The sequence below is a fragment of the Quercus suber genome, unplaced genomic scaffold (assembly GCF_002906115.3).
Source record: "Quercus suber isolate HL8 unplaced genomic scaffold, Cork oak 2.0 scaffold_479, whole genome shotgun sequence".
Lineage (NCBI taxonomy): Eukaryota > Viridiplantae > Streptophyta > Magnoliopsida > Fagales > Fagaceae > Quercus > Quercus suber.
The window spans coordinates 458,646-481,679 of record NW_027069930.1 but is presented as its reverse complement, the minus strand read 5'-3'; the positions used below and the strand labels follow the sequence as shown (position 1 = coordinate 481,679).

General features: G+C 37.3%; 1 pseudogene; it reads left to right on the top strand.

The window, feature by feature from the left end:
• Nucleotides 1-4,044: 4,044 nt before the first annotated feature.
• On the top strand, nucleotides 4,045-6,434 carry LOC112003467 ((+)-neomenthol dehydrogenase-like; annotated as a pseudogene).
• The last annotated feature ends 16,600 nt before the right edge of the window (nucleotides 6,435-23,034 follow it).

Genomic DNA, 23,034 nt, shown 5'->3' with positions numbered 1-23,034 from the left:
TGTCTCTTTCTCTCTCTTTGACACAAAATGAAAATGCACAAAATATTCTCATTGTGAGAGTTTTTTCTTAAAAGTAGTTTTTATGAATAAGGGACTATGAAAACTTATGCATTACTGAACATACTTTTGTTTAAGTGATAACTGCTATGCATAGACTAACTGACTCAAAAATTAAATAATAAAATATTATTATTTGGACAAGTAGGCCCAGTCCACATATGCCAAAAGCTCAACCCAATGTCCAACTCATAAGCATATAAACTCATATATTATCTATTTCCTTTCCTAAGTGGGACTCAAGATTTTTACCACTTTAATAACATCTAAGTGAACATAGAAAACATCAATTTTTTATTCACTCCATGTTATTTTTCCAACAACTCCTAATTCCTAAATACCATTGGTGGGCAATTATTAATAATAAATAATAAATAAAAACCCTTAGGCTTCGCTTGGGAGTTCATAAGAGAAGAGAATGGAATGGAATGGAATGATCATAAGGAAAGAGAAAAAAATGAAATGAAATGTATTTAAGTAAGAGAAAAGAATGGAAAATAATGGAATGGAATCAGTAACCTTAATTGAATGTTTTAAAATAAAGGAATGGAATTGAATCATTTTATGACAATATTACTATTAGACCCCTATTTTAAAATAAAGAGTTGAATATATAAGGGTATTTTGGGAGTTTTAAGCTTCGCTTGGGAGGAGGAAATTGAATGGAATGAAAATGAAAATGAATAAAAAGAATAATTTTAGAATATTCTTCCCTTCTCTTATTTGGGAGTTTTAATGAAGGGAATGAAAAGTTCATTCCCTTTTTGGGAGTTTAAGTGAGAGGGAATGGAATGGGTAGGAGGGACCACTCATTTCTTTCTATTCCCTTAAAACCTCAAATTTTCATTCCCCCAAAATTGGGAAGAATGGAATTAGATTTAATGATTTTTTTACTAAAACTCCCAAAATACCCCTATATATTCAACCCTTTATTTTTAAAATAGGAGTCTAATAGTAATATTGTCATAAAATGATTCCATTCCATTCTCTCCATGTTGCTCCCAAACAGGATTACTTACATTCCATTCATTTTCATTCATTTCTACTTCTTTATTTTAAAACATCCAATTAAGGTCACTTAATTCCATTTCATTCCATTCATTTCCCTTACTTAAATACATTCATTCATTTCTATTCCATTCATTTCCATTCCCTTATAATCATCTCATTCCATTTCCTTATGAATTTCCAAGAGGAGGGAATGAAAATTCATTTCCTCCCATTCCTCCAATTTCGGAGAGAATGAAAATTTAAGGTTTTAAGGGAATAGAGAGGAACGAGTATTCCCTCATACCTATTCCACTTCCTCCATTAAAACTCCCAAACAAGGGAATGAAAGAATATTTAAAATGATTCTTTTCATTCATTTCTATTCTATTCCATTCTCCCTCTCAAGCAAGGCCTTAGTGGGGGCTATCTAAAAGTAAATTATCAATGGTTGTATAACAACATCTGGACTCCATAATTTTTAAACCCTAATCCTAACTTGACTTGTTATATATAGGTTTTGAGTCACTAGTTCATTGTTTCATGAACCCATATGGTCGAACCATAAGTTCAACAAAATTGAAGATAAAATTAAAAATTATTTTTCAACAAACTAAAAAAAGTTAGATTGATAGATCCATTTTTTTTAATTAAAAAAAAAATCACAACAAAATATATAAGCATAGAGAAAAAAATTCACAACAAAATATATAAACATATAAGAGCATCTTAGTAGTGTGGTAAATGTGCCAAATGTCAAATATTTGGCACATTTACCACACCAAACACAAAAATGGAGGTTTATGAGATGTGCCAAATCTCAAACATTATACCACATAGCTACATACCGTTGCAAATTTGCAACGGTACGGACAAATGTGGCAAAATTTTTATTGTTTTATATTCTCTTTCTCTCTCCTCTCTCTTCATTCTTTCTTCTCTCTTCTTTATCACTCACCGGTTCCCTCTCTCTTCATTCTTTCGTCTCTCTTCTCTATCACTCACCGGTTCCCTCTCTCTTCACCAGTCAGGATGTTCACCGAGCGACGACGGCGTAGCTCCACGAGACAGCGCGCTCCGCCACGCTCGATCTCACCCACTCTGACTCCTTTCTCTCTCGCCAACTCGTCAAGATCTTGTTCAACCGTGAATCTTGTAGTACAATAGCCACCGATCTCCCGCGATCTGCCAGTGGGTTACGATGTGGGTTTTGGGTCGGCGTTGATGTGGTTTCGACGTGGGTTTTGGATCGGCGTTGATGTGGGTTTCGACGTGGGTTTTGGGTGGCGTTGATGTGGGTTTTGGGTGGATGTTGGTTTGGCATTTGGGGGGTGGTTGTGCTTGGCGATTGGTATTTGCTGGTTTTTTTTTNGGGGGGGGGGGGGGGGGGTGCGAGTATATATGAAAGTTAGTATAGTATCTGTATGAGGAAGGGCTTTCAAGCCTCCTTAACTGGTGCCGAAAGCACTAGTTAAACAAAAGCCAAAAAGTTTTGCCCTTGATGTAGGTCTGTAGTGAGCTATGACGTTATCCACCCTTGCCCCCCCCCCCCCCCCCCCCCCCCCGGCTCCTCTAAAAATATTCCATATGTACTACTATTAGGATTTTTTTTTAAATGCTTTACCCTCCTTGATAAGGAAATTAAACACGAATCAGGAAAAAAGCTTCCTGGCCCTGTTGAAATAGAGGGAAAATGACAAGCTTACCTAATGCCCAATAAGCCAATCACACTATGTAAGGGGAAAAAAAAAAGGAAAAGGAAACTGGGAAAAAGCTTCTTAACACAAGCAAAAATAAATGGAAGAATTTCCCTTAGGCACAATAACACACACCAAGAGCTTTGACTTGTCAGCTGTTGGCTTTTAATTATCATGCACTTAATAATAATGCATTTTAGTGTCTTTCTTATGACATTTCAATTGATAGTACTATATTTTACACAATTTTTTTTTTTTTTGTCCTCAATTTCTTGACATTTCAGTTTTAAATTGTGGGTTTATGCTATGAACAAAAATTTTAATTATTTTGAAAAATAAATAGAAAGTCAAATTTTACCTATAGTTTCAAAAACAATTAAGAAAAGATAGTGAGACATGTATACAACTTTGTAAGTAAATTGCTATATTTTAAATATTTTTCAAATTAATTTATTTCCATAATTTATTTTATAGTATTAACTTAAATGTCTAACTATAGTTTACATATAATTAGTTTTTGTATGACACTTATAGTTGTTATTATTATTATTATTTTTGTTAATATAGTTTTTTATTTTTATTTTTTAATATTGACTTCTAATCTTGTCCCCCCTGAATTGAAATCCTAACTCTGCCACTGTATATACTCACATATGGTTTCGGACCGTTGGCAACAAAACTCACATATCAATATGGGGATCATAACTAACCAACAAGACTAATTGCGGTTTAATTTAGGTACAAGTTGTGAAATCACTTCAGATTAATAAATTAATCGGCTGGAGAAAAAGAACCGGTTTCTTGAATTTTTCTGCTTTCTTATAATACTAAACTAAAAATAATTTATAGGAATCGTATAGTACACTTGGCACAAATTGTACCTAAACCGCAATTAGTGTTGTTGGTTAGTCATGGATTAGCAAGAGTGAATGACAAGAAATTATTCAATTGAACAGCAGGATAAATATATAGTCCTCCCTACTAATAAAAAGAATTTATTTCGTGACTTTCATTCTATGTTGAATAATTTCTCATGATTTTTTGACCCAGTCTACGTCGGCAGAAGAAGATGTCATGGTATACGTTATAAAGATAGACTTTAACAATTTCTACTTCAAGGTTCAACTATACTTTGAAAACTCAATAATAAAACATATACGGCACCTGCGGCAAATTAAACACCTATAAAACTATACCTAGAGCAGAACTACAAATTTTCAGATAAGCCATCTTCTGCATTAATAATACAAAGTCTTTCTAAAAAAAAAAAAAAAAGGTACGAACTCTTCAATTTTCATAACAAATGGCAGAAACAACCATAAATCCGGGGATTAAGGCTGTGTTTGTTTTGGTGGTAAATGATTTCCGGAAATCATTTACCACCTCAGCTCACTGTTTGGAAGACACGGAAAATAAGAATTGCCGGAAAATATGATTTTCATTGACCGAATTTACTCCTTTGACCCAGAAATGGTTTTACACTCTTATTTTCACATATAGAACTGAGGTTATATGCAGATGTCCTAATTATTAATTTTTTTTGAAAAAAATTTTACCCAGTTGTAACCGGAGCCAATAAAGGGATTGGATTTGAGATATGTAGACAATTAGGTTCAAATGGGATCAGGGTGGTTTTAACTGCTAGAGATGTAAGGAGGGGCAATGAAGCAATTGAAAAACTCAAAGCTTAAAGGATGCTCTGATGTGGTTTTTCATCAACTAGATGTGATGGACCCAACTACCATTTCTTCTTTGGCAGATTTCATCAAAACCCACTTTGGGAAGCTTGACATATTGGTAACGCAACTTAATTATACATACATCTTTGGAATTCCAAGTGTTATTTTTGAGAGGGTAGATCTTTGCTTTGCTTCTTATTATGTTACAAAGAATCTCTAGAATTTCTAAGGAATCATAGGTTTTGAATTTAAAGGCATATATGCTTGTATCGGTCCATTTGTGTGTCATCAGATTTCTTTATATAAAAATAAATAAATAATTTTTCTTGCAATGACCAGTTTGTAGTTCTAAACAAAGATGAATCGTCTAGTATTCTTTCTTCTCCCCACCCTATTGTAATTAGGTTGATAAACGAAAGTCATTTGTTAATTACTGAGATCTTGTTCTTTTCCCCCACTTTTGGTGGCTCTGACGTTGCTATTATTTCAAAATTGCAGGTAAATAATGCGGGGATTAATGGATCTATAATTAACCCAGAGGAACGAAGAAAACTTAGCGTTGATCAAGTAAGTTTCTCGAAGTTATGTAGAACCCGTCTGGCTCTGCATCACAGCTTTTTTTGAACGACGTTGTTTAGGTGATAAGTTTTTGAAAAATTCGGACAATACTCAAACTAATGAGATTGTTCAGGCAAGTTTTTGAAATTTTTTCTATGTTTTCTTTTGTAAAGTAATTTCATCCATCAATAGATTTATTCTATTTATGAGGGTACAAGCGTGGCCATAGTATGATGCGAATCATGTGATCATCCATCTTATCTATATAATGATATTATTTTGTCATCAAATGTGGTCTTATATAGTTGTGGGTCTCACATGATTAAGAAAAATGAAACATATCCCATATGCAGTGCAAAACATGCCTTCTCTTCGAATTGAAGGCATATCCCAAAATTTTGATGGCTATTGCAATGTGAAGAATTTAAACTGACTTGAGGCTGTGGTGGCCATAAAAAGAAAATCATAAAATAAAAGAAAAATAGAAATTAATCAAGTTTTATAAAGAAGAGTACTGTAACATCATTTAATACATTTTCATATAATGATAGAGATTTTTGGTCCAAGTGCCATACCTCTGAAGGAAGTCATAAAGCAAACTTATCAAACAACAGAGGACTGTTTGAGAACAAACTACTATGGGACCAAGCAAGTGAGCGAAGCACTTATTCCACTTCTTCTATTATCCAATTCAGGAAGAATAGTAAATGTGTCCTCCACCTTGGGACAATTAAAGGTACAAAATGTGAAACTCATCTTATTAAACCATTTATAAACAGCTATATTTGGTCATGAACATTTCACGGAAATATAGAGTGCAAGATTATGGCTGCGATGATTGTGTAGGACCGGCACTAAACATTTGGTTCTAGGAAATTGCTTGAATTTTTTTTTCAAGAAATTAAAATTTCAATTATGTAAAATATTTCAGTTTATTTCAAATGAGAATGCAAAGAAAGAACTTGGAGAGGTTGATGACCTCACAGAAGAGAAAGTGGACAAGGTGGTAGAGGGATTTCTAGAAGATGTCAAGGAGAATTTGATTGAAACCAAAGGTTGGCCCGTTAATGCTTCTGCTTACATAGTCTCCAAGGCAGCTCTTAATGCATACACAAGGGTTCTAGCAAAGAAGTACTCCAAAATAGCAATCAACTCCGTGACTCCTGGGTATACCAGCACAGATTTGAACCACAATAGTGGAGTTTTGACTGTTGAAGAAGGTGCAAAAGGTCCTGTGATGTTGGCTTCGATGCCTGAAGGTGGGCCTTCTGGCCTCTTCTTTGATCAAATGGAAGCATCAACCTTTGAATAAGAATGATGCTACCCAATGAGTAAATAAGCATAGGGAAGAAACATGGAGAATAAAAATGTAGTTGAGGAAGCTTATTTAAATTTTATAGTTGGTTTATTTAGATCTTGCTTTGATCAATAAAAGCATTAGAAATTTTTTTTCCTACTTTATATTCTGTGAAAGCTCTTTCAACACTAGTTGTTAAAGCAAAATTATACGTGTAGAGAGAGAGAGAGAGAGAGAGAGATGTGGGAATCCTCAAAGAAATATTCATTTTTCTACGCATTATTACTTCAAATTTATCCAATATTATGGTTTATTACTTAAAACTTGTTGGTCACAACTCTTGTTGCTGCACCTGCAAGTCTTTTAGATTAGGACATTCAACAAACAAGGGAATGGTTTTTCAGATTAGGATATTCACCAAACTAGGGAATGGTTTTTATAATCTCTCGGTCAAAATTCCCAAAAATAGGAATAGAATGAATATTTTAAAATAATTCTTTTCATTCTATTTATTTTCTTCCTAGTATATGGAGTGTTAGAGCATCCACGTTGGTGAAAGTTTTTTCAACCGAATCTACTATTATAGTATTGTGTTAAAGAAAAAAAATTCAACTCAACCCAACTCATTATAGGGCCCAATCCAACCCGCGGGGATTGGGTTGAGCCCATGGATTGAACAACTTTTTTTTTTTTAATTGTTATTATTATTATTTAGGGGCAATGTTATGTTCAAGCTAGGGGTTTTTTTTTTTTTTTTTTTTTTTTTTATTTGATAGCTTCAAGCCATGGGGTTCAAATGAACCCCCTGACTTGTAATATATATATATATATATATATATATATGTACAGCACCCTGTACTCGAGCCCATTTGGGCCTGGGTCTTTGATATGAAAATGTGGCCCATAAACCTAGTCTCTTTCTACCTAGAAGCCCGGCCCAAATCCGCACAAGTTGCAGGCCTAAGTTCTGCCACCTCACCCTTGCTCGGCAATACTTTCCCGAGCAATGAAGAGAGAATGGCGTCCAAACCCACCACTCCTTACATATCCGGTAGTGCCTTTGGGAACGTTGCGACCGAGCACATCTGCAAAAGTGGGAACCAAGTTCCAAGGCCACCCTCACCACACTCTATTCCTAATTAACCACCTACTTCTGATTATTGATATTGGACCTCACATTGCACTAACCATGGAAACAATCATAGTCCCTCCACTAATTTCGAGCTATAAATATGAGAAGTTGGAGAAGAAGAAAGGGTTGTTGAAAGGTTCTAAAAGAAATAGAGGGAGAGGAGGGAGAAAAGGGTGATTTAGAGAGGGAAGGAGGGAGTGCTACACTGAGCCTCTAGGCCATGAACCACCCAAAGCAGGAAATCCAAGTCCCACTTTACAAGTAAGTTGTGAGCCAGGTGAGGTCAGGCCCAAATAGCCTCATTTAGGTGGGAATCTCCTGCAACGCAGTGGTTCAACCGATACTCACACACGGGAGAATGTTTGGGAGACGTTCTGGGAGTGACGCCGAAAGTGGTTCGGTGGGATCTTCTCGAGGATCTTCTTGGAGAGAACAGAGGCAAAAGAGGTGTGAAGACAGGAATCACAAACAGGAGGAAGAAGGGTCTGGCCCTAGAGAGGGGTTGTATCAGACGCAACGAATGGTATCCATTGCTCAGGGCACAGGCAATTTAACCAAAGGGATGAAGAGCTTGAGCGATTGCACAGGCTGGTGAGAGATCTGGAGTTGGAAGTAGAGAACAGGCACTATAAAAGGGACCGAGACAACTGAGAAAGAAGGTCTAACACTGGGGAGGATCGTCATGAGGCGGGATCTAATCAATCTGAGTCCCACCACCACCGAGAACGTTCACATTCACGAGAATCCCGTCGGCGGCAAGACCGGTTACATTCGCAAGAGTCACGTCGACACTAGGACTGTTCACGCTCACGGGAATATGCTAATCGAGGTTCAGATTCCCCAGAAGAACAACGACCCCATAATGCGGCCATAGATATTATGAGCTGTGCGCTACGCAGAGCTACTCGGTCACCCTTTTCAATTGACATTGAGCGGGCCCCTATGCCGAACAGATTTACGCGTCCCTCGTTCAACTTCTACGATGGGAAAACGGAACCGGTAAAGAACGTCAGCCACTACATCCAAATGATGTCTCTGCACACCCGAAATGATGCCCTGATATGCAAAGTCTTTCCTTCAAGCCTCGGACCCACTGCTTTGAGGTGGTTTAATGGGTTGAAAGGCTCCATCCACAACTTTGCCAAGCTGATACAGGAGTTCGGAATCCAGTTTGTGACCTGTAGTCGAGTACCACAACCAGTAGACACGTTGCTTTCCATTAAAATGAGGGTTGGGGAAACCCTTTGTAGCTACGCTAGTCGGTACTAGGAACTTTACAACGAGATCGGCGGAAGGAACGAGAGGATAGCTGCAAGCACCTTTAAAATGGGACTACCCGAGGATTCCAGGCTGAGGGAATCATTGACAAAGAAGCCACCCGAGGACATGAGGCAACTGATGAGGCGCATCGAAGAATACAAACGTTTGGAAGATGACCGGCTGCAAAGCAAATGTAAAGCGCCGATGATAAATCATCCTCGGCAGACTGGTTTTCCCCTTAGGGCCCGGGGGAATTTGAGGATTCAGAAGCTGGAAGCACAAGTTGAGGGGGTAAATGTAACGTTTAAGGAGCCAATACATAGAATTGTAGACAAGATTAGGCACGAGCCATACTTTAGGTGGCTGAACAAGATAGGAGGTGACCCGTCTAGGTAGAATTAGAACTTGTACTACACTTAACACAAAGGTAAGGGTCACACTACTGAGCAATGCCGAGTATTGAAGGATCTTCTCGGGCAGTTGGCCAAGGCTGGGTATTTAAAGGAGTTCGTGATAGACGCAGGGGACCGAGAAGCGAGGCAAGGTGCTCCACAAAGAGCGAACCTTCTTCCACCCCCTCTTAGGATAATCGAAGTTATTCATGCTGCCCTAAGAAGTCTTATTGCAACAGGGAAGAAGGGGGTGTTGACTGTGGCATCAGTGGAAGGTGGCTCGAATATACAGCCGTACAGGAAAAAGATAAAGTTGGCGAGGGAACTAATTGCTTTCAGTGACGATGACTTGGAAGGAACAATTCAACTGCACAACAATGCATTAATAGTTGCAGCCCGGATTAGCAGCTTCTTGGTGAAGAGAGTGATGATAAACCAGGGAAGCAGTGCCAACGTGATGTATCTAGATCTATTCAGGGGGCTCAAATTGAGGAACAGGGACTTTTTGAAGTATAATACACCTTTGGTTGGGTTCGACGGTAAAGTGGTAGTTCTCAAGGGGCAAATTTCTTTGCCCGTGAATATGGAAGGCAAGGAGGTGGTGGTAACATTTATAGTGGTCGCTTCATATTCCCCATACATGGCGATACTAGGAAGGCCATGGATCCACGCAATGGGGGCCATTCTGTCCACCCTACACGTCAAAGTCAAATTTCCTAACGAGTAGGTTATTGCAATAGTGCAAGGAAGCCAGCAGACAGCTAAACAATGCTTGGTTGCCTTAGTCAATTGGAAGAAAGGGGGAACCGACCAGAAGGAGCATGCTGAGCAAGAGAACCCGTCGCAGGGGATCCCTTTATAGCAATTACAGGATTCGAGAGAAGAGAAGGGGGCTGGGGATGCTGAGAAGATGGTGAAAGTAAGAATATTACCGGATGCAGACAGGTACTTCCAAGTAGGAGAAGGCCTGAAGGATTAGGACAAGGTGGAGATGTTGTTATTCCTTATACAGAATGTGGATGTGTTCACATGGAGTCCGTATGAAGTGCCCGGAGTGGACCCCGAGCTCATTGTCCATAGACTCCTCATTCCCTCCTAAGAAGTAGAAATTGAAGAGATCGGCCTAGAAGCATGTTAAGATGGTGAGGGCCGAAGTTCAAAGGCTTAAGGAGGCTGGGGCAATAAGGGAGATCTACTTCCCAGAATGGTTGGCGAACACCGTGGTAGTGAAGAAGAAGAGCGGCAAGTGGAGGGTGTGCGTAGATTTTACGGATCTCAACCGAGCGTGTTCGAAAGGCATGTTTCCCATGCCAAAAATTGACCAGTTAGTAGACGCCACGTATGGGCATCCAAGGATGAGCTTTTTAGACACCTTTCAGGGGTATCACCAGATTGCCCTAGCCCTCGAAGACTAAGCAAAGACAGCATTCATATCCCCGGAAGCCAACTATCACTATATGGTGATGCCTTTTGGATTGAAAAATGCCGAGGCCACCTACCAGCGAATGATGATGAGGATGTTCTGGGATAAAGTAGGACGGACGGTCGAAGTTTACATTGATGACATGGTGGTTAAAAGTAAGCAAGAGGCGAGGCACATGGAAGACCTCAGGGAGGTGGTTGAAGTTCTTCGGCATCATAAGTTATGGCTTAATGTTGAGAAGTGTGCTTTTGGCGTAGGGGCTGGCAAGTTCCTAGGATATCCAATAACTAACCGAGGAATAGAGGTAAACCTGGACCAAATAGAAGCCGTGAAACGTCTGAAGCTCCCGAGCAACCCGAAAGAGGTGCAAGTGTTAACAGGGATGCTGGCTGCCCTCAATAGATTCATCTCCAAATTCGTTGATCGCTCCCGACTATTCTATCAGCTCCTGAAAAAGTAGAAAGGATTCTAGTGGAATGAGGAATGTGATAGAGCTTTTCAAGATTTGAAGGAATATTCGATGCAAGCACCCATGTTGATGGCCCCGAAGCCCGTGGAGGACCTACTCATGTACTTGTCAGTGTCCGATCATGTAGTGAGCATTATGCTTCTCAGTGACCGGGGAGTGCAGTAGCCTGTGTAATATATCAGTAAGACTTTGGTTGATGCCGAGACAAGGTACTTACCTCTGGAAAAGTTGGTGCTAGCCTTGATACATGCTACGAGAAAGCTGTCGCATTACTTCCAAGCCCATACGGTGTATGTCCTAACTGAGTATCCCTTATGGTCGTTGCTGAAGAGATTAAACTTCATGGGCCGAATAGCTGAGTGGGGGACTCGACTAGGTTCTTTTGACATATGGTACAGGCCACAAAGTTCAGTAAAGGGGCAGGTCCTCGTCGATTTTGTTGCAGAATTTTTCCCTATGAACGGGGAGATGGTTTGTCATATGGAGAGTCGCTCGTGGAAAGTATTTGTGGATGGAGCATCAAATGCCTTAGGGGCCAGCGCGGTGATCGTTATCATCACCCTCGAAGGAATACGATTAGAGCATTCTTTAAGGCGTGGGTTTAGAGCCTCTAATAACGAGGCCAAGTACGAGGCCCTCCTTGCCGGATTGAGAGCTGTTTTGGGAATGGGAGCCCGGGATGTAGAGATATATTCGGATTCTCGGTTGGTTGTTAACCAAGTCCAAGGGACCTTTGAGGCCCAAGATTCCCAAATGAAGGCGTACTTGCAGTTGGCCAAGCAAACTTTATAGGATGCCTGAATACCATTCACATTCTTCATTCTTTTCCTCATCCTCTTCTATTGTCATGCAATAGGCTGGCTCTTCTTTTTGTTCCACCAATATTGGTCTTGCTTCATCTTCCTTTGGCCCATCCATCATGGATGTCATTGTTGCTAAAGCATCTACAATCTGATTCTGCATTCTTGGCACATATTGGTACTTGATGTTATTGAATTTTAAGGCCTACTTCTGAAGACATTCATGATAAGGCATCAACCTTTCTACTTTGATCTTCCATTTATTTTGAATCTGGGATATTATCAAAGCTAAATCACCATACACCTCTAACTCTTTCACCCCTAGGCCTAGGGCTGCTCGTAACCCCATGATGCAAGCTTTATACTTAGTGACATTGTTGGTGGTAGGAAAGTTGAGCTTACCAGAAAATGGGATGTATGTCCCATTTGGAGAAATTAAGAGAACCCCAATACCACTTCTATTTTGATTTTTTGCTTCATCAAAGTACATCTTCCATGATTCTACCTCAATCGCTATGATATCTTCATCCAGAAAGTCTCCTTAGATCTCTTTAACCTCTTCTGGTGAACAATGGGCTAAATGATCAGCAATTGCTCTCATCTTCATGGATTTTTTAGTCACATATTTAATGGCGAACTTTGATAGAAGCAAAACCCATTTAGCTGTCTTTCCATCTTACACAGGCTTTCCCATTAAATACTCCAATGGGTCCATTCTTGCAATCAACAAGACCTTGTACGCAAGCATATAATGTTTGAGTTTGCAGGTTACCTATACAAGCGCTACACGTCTTCTCTAGTGGTGAATACTTTTCTTCATATGGCAACATCTTCTTGCTGATGTAATAAATTTCATTCTCTTTTCTAGTCTCATCTAGATATTGAGCAAGTAAAGCCCCCATTGCCGTATCCGTAGTTATGAGATACAACAATAATGGCTTTTCAAGTATCGGTGGGACGAATATTGGTGGCTTCATTAGATAATTCTTGATTTTTTCAAAGGCCTCTTGGCATTGTTCATTCCATATTGTAGGAACTTCTTTCTTAAGCAATCTGAAAAATGGGTTCACATGTCATGGTAAGCTAGGCTATGAATTTGCTAATGTACTGTATCCTCCCCAAAAATCCTCGAATCTCCTTCTTAGTTCTTGGAGGCTTCATCGCTACAATTGCTTTGATTTTGTCAGGATCTACTTTAATTCCTCTTTGACTTACCATAAACCCCAGTAGCTTTCCAGATGTGACTCCAAATGTGCACTTCTTTGGATTCAAGCGTAACTTTTTGAACTGGATTCTTTCAAAGAACTTTCACAAAGCTGTCATATGCCCTTCACGGTCTTTGGACTTCACTATCATATCATCAACATAAACCTCTACTTCTTTGTGGATCAAATCATGCAACAAAGTGGTGGCTACATATTGGTAAGTAGCACCTGCATTCTTAAGACCAAATGGCATGACCTTGTAGAAATATGTCCCCCATGGTGTAACGAAGAAGGTTTTCTCCATATCTTCTAGAGCCATCTTAATCTAATTATACCATGAAAGCCCATCCATAAAGGATAGCAAGGCATGTCCTACTGTGTTATCAACTAGGATGTCAATGTGAGGCAATGGAAAGTTATCTTTTGGGCTGGCCTTATTTAGATCTCGGAAGTCTACACACATCCTCAGTTTCCCATCTTTCTTTGGCACCGGAACAACATTAGCTAACCACTTTGGGTAGTTAACCACTCTCAGGAATCCCACATTGTATTGTTTCTCAACCTCTTCCTTAATCTTGAGAGTCCACTTTGGCTTTATTCTTCTCAATTTCTGCATGACTGGCTATATGGTTGAATCTATTGGAATGCAGTGCTGCACTATATCTGTATCTATCCCAGGCATATCTTCGTATGACCAAGCAAATACCTCTTTGAATTCTGTCAGCAGTGCCACTAATGCATCTCTCTCAGGGGTGGTTAGGGTATTGCTCACTTGTATCATTTTAGGTTCATCACCAATTCCTAGGTTAATAGGTTGGGTTTCTTCTTTTATGAGTTCTAGATGCCCTTGTTTTAATTACTTATTATTAAGAGTTTCTTTACCAATTTTAGAAATAAAAATATTCAAAGCCAATAAATAAGCAAAATCAGAAATCATATTATAAGGAAAAGAGTTCTTAACAGACTCAATAGACTTAACTAAGTCAGACTCAACTAGAATACTATCATAAACAGAATTTACAGGAATAGAAATACTAGCAAAAATAGACTTAATGGGGACAGAAATAATGTTCTTGGCGGGGGTGACTGGCTCAATGGTCTTGATCTTCTTGGCAAGAGTAACTGACTTGACGGTCATGATCTTCTTCACGGAGTCCTCTATGGGGTGGGCGACTCCCTCCCATGCTCAATTCTTCAACTCAGTCGTGGCCTCAACAATGGTAGGTGGCTCTTAGTAAGTTCCTTCTTCCCTCAACGTCAGTACTGCAGGATCTTCATCCATATAATCCGTGGCTTCATCATCAATCTTGTTAGGACATATGTGCTTCACTTGTTAGGCACATATGTTAGCCATCTATTGAGCTGAAGAAGTGCCTGTCATTAAAGCTCGACAGTTAGCCATCTATTGAGCTCAAGAAGCTATTCTAGCCCTGTGGCTCGATAGTTGCTCAACAGCTGCTCGATAGATAAGCATCTGTCGAGGTTTATGAAAAATAGAATTTCATATATGTTTTAACACTTATACGTGATTATGTGTTTGGGCTTTCTTTGTCACAACCCTAGACATATGAAAGGACTATTTTAAGGTGAGCAAAGTTTGTTCAAGCAAATTGTGACCGGAGACAAAGTTTCGCCTAGTTCATCATTCTTGTAGAAGTTACTGTGTTTGTGCACTATAGGATTTTGTAACCAAGCATCTTCTTGATCTTTATTGTGGATGAACTGAAGAATTTTGCAGCCAACAACCTTCTCTAGTTGGTGATTGAAGTCACGTACTGGGATTCGCATAATTGGTTAGTCACGTACTAGAAGCCACGCATCAAAAGGAGAAATTGTCACTACAGAACAAGTCCAATTGGGTATTGGGGTAAGGGTTCAACTGTAAGTTGGTATAAGGTACTAGGATTCCTTTACTTGTAACCGCTTGTTGTGATAATAGTGGAATTTTAGGAGTGGTGACCTTAAAATCATTCGGTGGGGTTTTTGCCATGTAGGTTTTCCCCATTCGTAAACAAATCATCATGTCAATTTATTTTTCGCTACATACTTAGTTTAATTGGTGATTTGTTTGGGCTATCATGTGTTTGCATGTTAATTTGATTAATTAATTAAACTTGGCTAATTAATCAATTAATTCATCATAAGGGGTCAATTCATTTTTTGGCCTATCAAGTGGTATCAGAGCAGGCATACTCTGATTATGGTTAATCTTTGCTATGATGATTCATTGACCCTTGTTTGTCATGGATAGAAGATAGTCATTAATTATACCTCTTTTATTTGATATCACTGACTATACATACTGGAAAGTATGCATGAGAGCTTTCTTGCAGTCTTTAGATGAGAAAGTGTAGCAAGCTGTTGAGATAGGTTGGACCAAGCCAAAGGAAGTGCTGGCCGATTGGGATGATGCCATGATCAAGGCAGCAAACTTCAACAGCAAGGCATTGAATGCTTTATTCAGTGCAGTCACTAATGAGGAGTTCAAGAAGATATCTTTTATTGAAACTACTAAGGAGGCATGGACCATTCTCCAAACAACCTATGAGAGAACCAAGGCTGTCAAAGATTTAAAGTTTCAGAGGCTCACTACAATTTTTGAAGAAATCAAGATAGAGGAGGATGAGTCATTCGATGAGTTCTATGCCAAGCTTAAGGACATAGTGGACTCAGCCTTCAATCTTGGGGAAACCATTCCTGAACCTAAGATTGTGAGGAAAGTGCTCAGATCTCTACCCGAGAGATTCCATGTCAAGATTACGGCAATCGAGGAATCAAAGGATATTGACTAGATTCCTTTGATAGAGCTGGTGGGTAATTTGCAAATCTACGAGCTAGGGTTAACAAGAATTGGTAAGTTGGGTAAGGGCAAGAGCATGGCATTGAAGGCCAAGAGCAGTGACACTGTTGAGTCTTCAGATGATGAGGATTCTAAGATGAAGTCCTACATTATAAGGCAATTCAAGAAATTCATGAAGAATGCCAATGGGAAGGGCTTCGACAAGGATCGTAGGCAATCTAGTTCTTCACAGTTCAAGAGCCAAGGCTAAGGGAAGAAGGATGCTAGGGATGGCAGTTAGTACACTATTCCCATAAGATCTAAGTGCTTTGGGTGTCAAGGCTTCGATCACATGAACTAGGAGTGTCCTACATATCTCAAGAGCATTGGAAAGAGCAAGGCACTTGCTACTACCTTGAGCGACACCGAGCCTGAGGATGATTCCAAAAATGAGGATGACAGAATCTTGAATGCCTTCACTACCACTGTCAATCCTACTGAGGGGATTGCTGAAGACATGGACGAAGAAGAGGACCTGGTGGAGTTTAAGTTCGAGAAGATGGATGATCAAGATGATATCCATATAACCTGTAAGAAATTGTATAGTGTCTACGAAGCATAAGAATCTTTATAGGCTGGCCACCAAGAAGCTTAGTGATGTGGAACTTGATTATGAAGAGCTTTCTACAAAGTTTGATGAAGCTAATCAGACTATTGGAGCACTGAGGTTTGAAAACAATTTCTTGGCTGAGAAGACCAAGAAGCTTGAAGCGAAACTGTTTCAAGTCAGAGCTCAATTAGAGAGGGCTTCAAGTACAAAGCTTAATGAGATGCTCAGTGTTTAGAAATTTGCTTCTGATCATACAGGTTTAGGGTATGGTCTCTCTTCTTCTAATATTGCTCCTACTAGTACTACTATTTTTGTTCCTTTTAGTAATAATGTTGAAATTGAAAACAATGATGTTAAAACTGATTTAACTAGTGAGAACAAAGACAACGGTAAATCTATCTTAGGAGCACCCCCTAAGCAAGATAAGAAGGAAGCTAAAAACCCTAGGACGAAGAAGGCTAACTCTCAAAAGCCTAAACAAAAGAAGCAGCATCTCTGTCATCATCGTAGAGTTGTCGGTCATACTCGACCAAATTGTTATAAGTGGTTAGCCACTCAACAGAGCAATGGTATGATAGCATCTGGAAGCCAGAATCAGCTTCAATCCTCTCTTGCTCCTCTTAGTGATATTCTCAAAGCCTTCATGCTCTTTTCAAACTTGAACAGTTTCAACTCCCCCCCCCCCCTCACTTTCGATTCAAGGATTTATCAAAGGAAAGGTTCTTCCAAGGTGTGGAAGAAAAAAGACTTCAAGTGATAACTTGTGTATTTTGCTTTTACCTTAAGTCAGTCTAGTTTTTATGTTTTGCATTGTTTAACATGTTTTTGTTTGTTTTTAGTTTTGTTTATTTTGTTTTTGATATAAAAATTAAAAAAAAAAATTGAAAAATTAGAAAAATACAAAAACAGTGTTTGTTTTGTATACATTGTACTTGTGTACCTTGGATGACTATTGAAACAAAATTTTCTAAACTTTGTATCTTTTGTAACTTAGATGAGTATCTCTATGCACAACTAAGCAAGTGAGCTTTGTGCCTCTTATTTGTGATGAGCATGATTAAGTTATCTCTTGTACTTAACACTCGTATCACTCTTTTTAACGAGAAGGACTAGAAAATCCTAAGAGAAAGGCATAAATAATCATCTCACCACTGTTGCTTGCCAATCATGAAATGACATCTATATGCTTCGGCATAGCGAAGGTGCAATGTCAATGACATTTGTGTGCTTTGGCATAGCAAAATTGGAATGTCAAATGCTTAACATAATTAGGTATTTCTTTTCTCTCATATATGCCCATGCATAATTCGCTTAAAAAGAAAAAATATGCAATGAAAATAAAAAGCAAAAAGAATAAAAATGCTTTATTTATGATTGCAAGCATGTATTCTAGGAGATGTGAGAGTTATAGGATGTACTTCGAAGGTGATAGTCCCCATCAAACAGTTATGATTGTGTGTGAGTTAAAGTGATTTTCTAATATCTCAAATCGTCATTACATGTATACACTTATGCAATCTTGCGATGTTTTTCACAAACAACATGTAATATTCTTTGTTACTCTTGATACATGTGCAGGTACAATGTGATTTTGCCATCACAAGGTTTACATGTGTTAATATATGCCCACTAAATTGTCTTGACTTATTTTTGAAATATAAAATTGGTTAGACTTGTTTAGTATGTGTGTGTGTGTTTTTTTTAGGATCTTTGTACTTAAAATTGTTGTTGAGAGATGATTTTGAGAGTTTAAATTGTTGTTTGGATCTTTGGTTGAGTTGCATGACTGATTGCATTCATATATGTGTTTTACCCTTCTTAAAAAACTATTTTTAAGCAATCTCGACACCTCCTCGACATCTGGCTGTCTATCGAACTCTTAAGCTGTTTCTTATCGCAATCTCGACACATTCTCCATAGCTGGAGGATCGATCGAGAAAACTTCCGTCTCCTTGATAGCTTCTCGACACTTGGCGGATCGATCAAGACACTTTTAACCTTTGGTTGATTTGTCCCTCGATAGATCCTTGATAGCTTCATCTGTTGACATTTTGTTCTCTCGACACCTGGCTCGACAGATGTCTCAATACCTCTCGACACCTCTATCTGTCGAGATTTACTAAGGTTCTTACAAATTACATATATTGCAATGATTCACTTCGGAAATCTCGTTGCAATAGGCCATTTTTTTTATTAAAAAAAAGTAATAGATTTATGCGACACTAGATTTTCGATGCAATAAATTCCATATATTACGACGATTTACTTTGAAAATCTCGTTCTAATAGGTTATATTTTTATTGAAAAAAAAGTAATAGGTTTATGCAACACTAGGTTTTCGTTTCAACAAATTCCATATATTGCAACAATTTATATATTGCAACAATTTATATATTGCAAACGATTTACTTTGAAAATCTCATAGCAATATGTTATTTTTTTTATTAAAAAAAGCAATAGGTTTATGTTGCACTAGATTTTCGTTGCAATAAGTTCCATATATTGCAACAATTTACTTTGCAACGATTTACTTTGAAATTGTCTCATATCACGTCCACAAGTCTGAAAGAAATATTAATATTCTTTATGTAGGAATTCTGGCATGGATGATGTCGTGGATGATGTCTTTATTTCACATCCATTCAAGTGTGATCCTTGCATGCTTAGTGTTTGGCGTCACTATTTTGAAACTACATTTGTTATCATGGCTTGTATTCATCTGCTCATTACATTACTGATCTATCTGTTATACAGAAATCGACATATTAGGGATGGTGTTGACCCTTACATTCCTTAGGGGATTCGTACGATTGTGTTTCACGATGTGTCTCATGTTCACTATAACATGGAGACGTGCTGTATTTATCTTTATAACTTTGTTGATTGAGATTAGTTGGCAAGTCTTCCACCATGCAGGCACATGGTCCTCTGTATTTGCATTGCACCCTACTTGGCTTTAGCCTCTACATGCCCTAATTGTCGAGGCATCATTTGGTTGGAGATGATTGAGTGTGACTTTTAGATGGTAGGACGAGAAAGCTTAGTTTTTTATTTTCTTTTCAAGACTAGATTTTTCTTGCAATAAATTCCATATATTGCTATGATTTATTTTGAAAATCTCGTTGCAATAGATTATTTTTTTATTAAAAATATTTATAGATATATTCAACACTGGATTTTTGTTGCAATATATTCCGTATATTGCAACGATTTACTTTGAAAATCTCGTTGTAATAGGTTATTTTTATATTAAAAAAAAGTAATAGGTTTATGCGACACTTGATTTTTGTTGCAACAAATTCCATATATTGCAACGATTTACTTTGGAAATCTCATTGTAATAGGTTTTTTTTTTTTATCAAAAAAAGCAAGAGATTTATGCAACACTAGATTTTTGTTGCAATAAGTTCCATATATTGCAGCAATTTACTTTGTATCGATTCACTTTGAAATTGTCTCATCTCTCGTACACAAGTTCGAAAGAAATACTAATATTCTTTTTGTAGAGATTCCGGCATGGACGATGTTTTGGATGACGTCATTATTTCAGGTCCATTCAAGTGTGATCCTTGCATGCTTAGTGTTTAGCATCACTATTGCGACACTACGTTTGTTATCATGGCTTGTATTCATCTGCTTGTTACATTGTGTTGACCCTCACATTCCTGAGGGGATTCGTACGATTGTGTTTCACGATGTGTCTCATGTTCACTATAACATGGAGATGTGCCGTATTTATCATTATAACTTTGTTGATGGAGATTAGTTGGCGAGTCTTCCACCATGCATGCATGTGTTCCTTTGTATTTGCATTGCACCCTACTTGGCTCTAGCCTCAACATGCCCTAATCGTTCAGGCGTCATTTGGTTGGAGATGATTGAGTATGACTTCCAGATGATAGGACGAGGAAGCTCAGTTTTTATTTTCTTTTCAAGACTAGATTTTTGTTGCAATAAATTCCATATATTGCTATGATTTATTTTGAAAATCACGTTGCAATAGGTTATTTTTTTATTAAAAAACATTTATAGGTATATGCAACACTAGATTTTTGTTGCAATAAATTCTATATATTGCAACGATTTACTTTGAAAATCTCTTTGCAATAGCTTATTTTTTTATTAATAAAAATTTATAGGTTTATGCAACACTGGATTTTCTTCGCAATAAATTACATATATTGCAACGATTTACGTTGAAAATCTTGTAGCAATAGCTTATTTTTTTATTAAAAAAAAGTAATAGGTTTATGCGACACTTGATTTTTGTTGCAACAAATTCCATATACTGCAACGATTTATATATTGCAACGATTTACTTTGAAAATCTCATTGCAATAGGTTTTTTTTTTTTTTAATTTATTTTTATTTATTTATTTATTATTATTATTAAAAAAAAGCAATAGTTTTATGTAGCACTAGATTTTTGTTGCAATAAGTTCCATATATTGCAAAAATTTACTTTGTATCGATTCACTTTGAAATTGTCTCATATCACGTACACAAGTTTGAAAGAAATACTAATATTCTTTTTGTAAAGATTCTGGCATGGATGATGTTGTAGATGACGTCATTATTTCACGTCCATTCAAGTTTGATCCTTGCATGCTTAGTGTTTGGCGTCACTATTGTGATACTACATTTGTTATCATGGCTTGTATTCATCTGCTCGTTACATTGATGATCTATCTGTCATACCGAAATCGACATATTAGGGATGGTATTGACCCTCACATTCCTAAGGGGATTCATACGATCGTGTTTCACGATGTGTTTCATGTTCACTATAACATGGAGACATGCCGTATTTATAATTATAACTTTGTCGATGGAGATTAGTTGGCGAGTCTTCCACCATGCAGGCACGTGTTCCTCTGTATTTGCATTGCACCCTACTTGGCTCTAGCCTCAACATGCCCTAATTGTCGAGGCGTCATTTGGTTGGAAATGATTGAGTGTGACTTTTCGATGGTAGGACGATGAAGCTCAGTTTTTATTTTCTTTTCAAGACTAGTTTTTTGTTGCAATAAATTCCATATATTGCTACGATTTATTTTGAAAATCTCGTTGCAATAGGTTTTCTTTTTATTAAAAAAATAAATTATAGGTATATGCAACACAGGATTTTTGTTCCAGTAAATTCTATGTATTGAAACAATTTACTTTGAAAATCTCTTTGCAATAGGTTATTTTTTTATTAATAAAAATTTATAGGTTTATGCAACACTGGAATTTCATCGCAATAAATTACATATATTGCAACGATTTACGTTGAAAATCTTATAGCAATAGCTTATATTTTTATTAAAAAAAAAGTAATAGGTTTATGAAACTTGATTTTTGTTGCAACAAATTCCATATACTGCAACGATTTATATATTGCAACAATTTACTTTGAAAATCTCATTGTAATAGGTTTTTTTTTTTTTTTTATTAAAAAAAGCAATAGTTTTATGTAGCACTAGATTTTTGTTGCAATAAGCTCCATATATTGCAACAATTTACTTTGCAACGATTTGCTTTGAAATTGTCTCATATCACGTCCACAAGTCTGAAAGAAATATTAATATTCTTTTTGTAGGAATTATGGCATGGATGATGTCATTATTTCACGTCCATTCAAGTGTGATCCTTGCATGCTTAGTGTTTGGCGTCACTATTGCGATACTACATTTGTTATGATGGCTTGTATTCATCTGCTTGTTACATTGATGATCTATCTGTCATACCAAAATTGACATATTAGGGATGGTGTTGACCCTCACATTCCTGAGGGGATTCGTACGATCGTGTTTCAAGATGTGTCTCATGTTCACATAACATGGAGACATGTCGTATTTATCTTTATAACAATGTTGATGGAGATTAGTTGGCAAGTCTTCCACCATGCAGGCACTTGTTCCTCTGTATTTGCAAAGCACCCTACTGGGCTCTAGCCTCAACATGCCCTAATTGTCGAGGCGTCATTTGGTTGGAGATGATTGAGTGTGACTTCTAGATGATAGGACGGGGAAGCTCAACTTTTTATTTTCTTTTCAAGACTAGATTTTTGTTGCAATAAGTTCCATATATTGCTCAGATTTATTTTCAAAATCTCGTTGCAATAGGTTTTTTTTTATTAAAAATAAATTTATTGGTATATGCAACACTGGATTTTTGTTGCAATAAATTCCATATATTGCAAAGATTTACTTTGAAAATCTCATTCCAATAGGTTATTTTTTTATTAATAAAAATTTATAGGTTTATGCAACACTAGATTTTCGTCGTAATAAATTACATATATTGCAACGATTTACGTTCAAAATGTTATAGCAATAGGTTATTTTTTTATTAAAAAAAACTAATAGGTTTATGTGACACTTGGTTTTTGTTGCAACAAATTCCATGTACTGCAACGATTTATATATTGCAACGATTTACTTTGAAAATCTCATTGCAATAAGTTATTTTTTTATTAGAAAAAGCAATAGTTGTATGCAACACAAAATTTTTGTTGCAACAAGTTCCATATATTGCAACAATTTACTTTGTATCGATTTATTTTGAAATTGTCTCATATCACGTACACAAGTTTGAAAGAAATAGTCATATTCTATTTGTAGAGATTCTAGCATGGATGATGTTGTGGATGACATCATTATTTCATGTCCATTCAAGTGTGATCCTTGCATGCTTAGTGTTTAGTG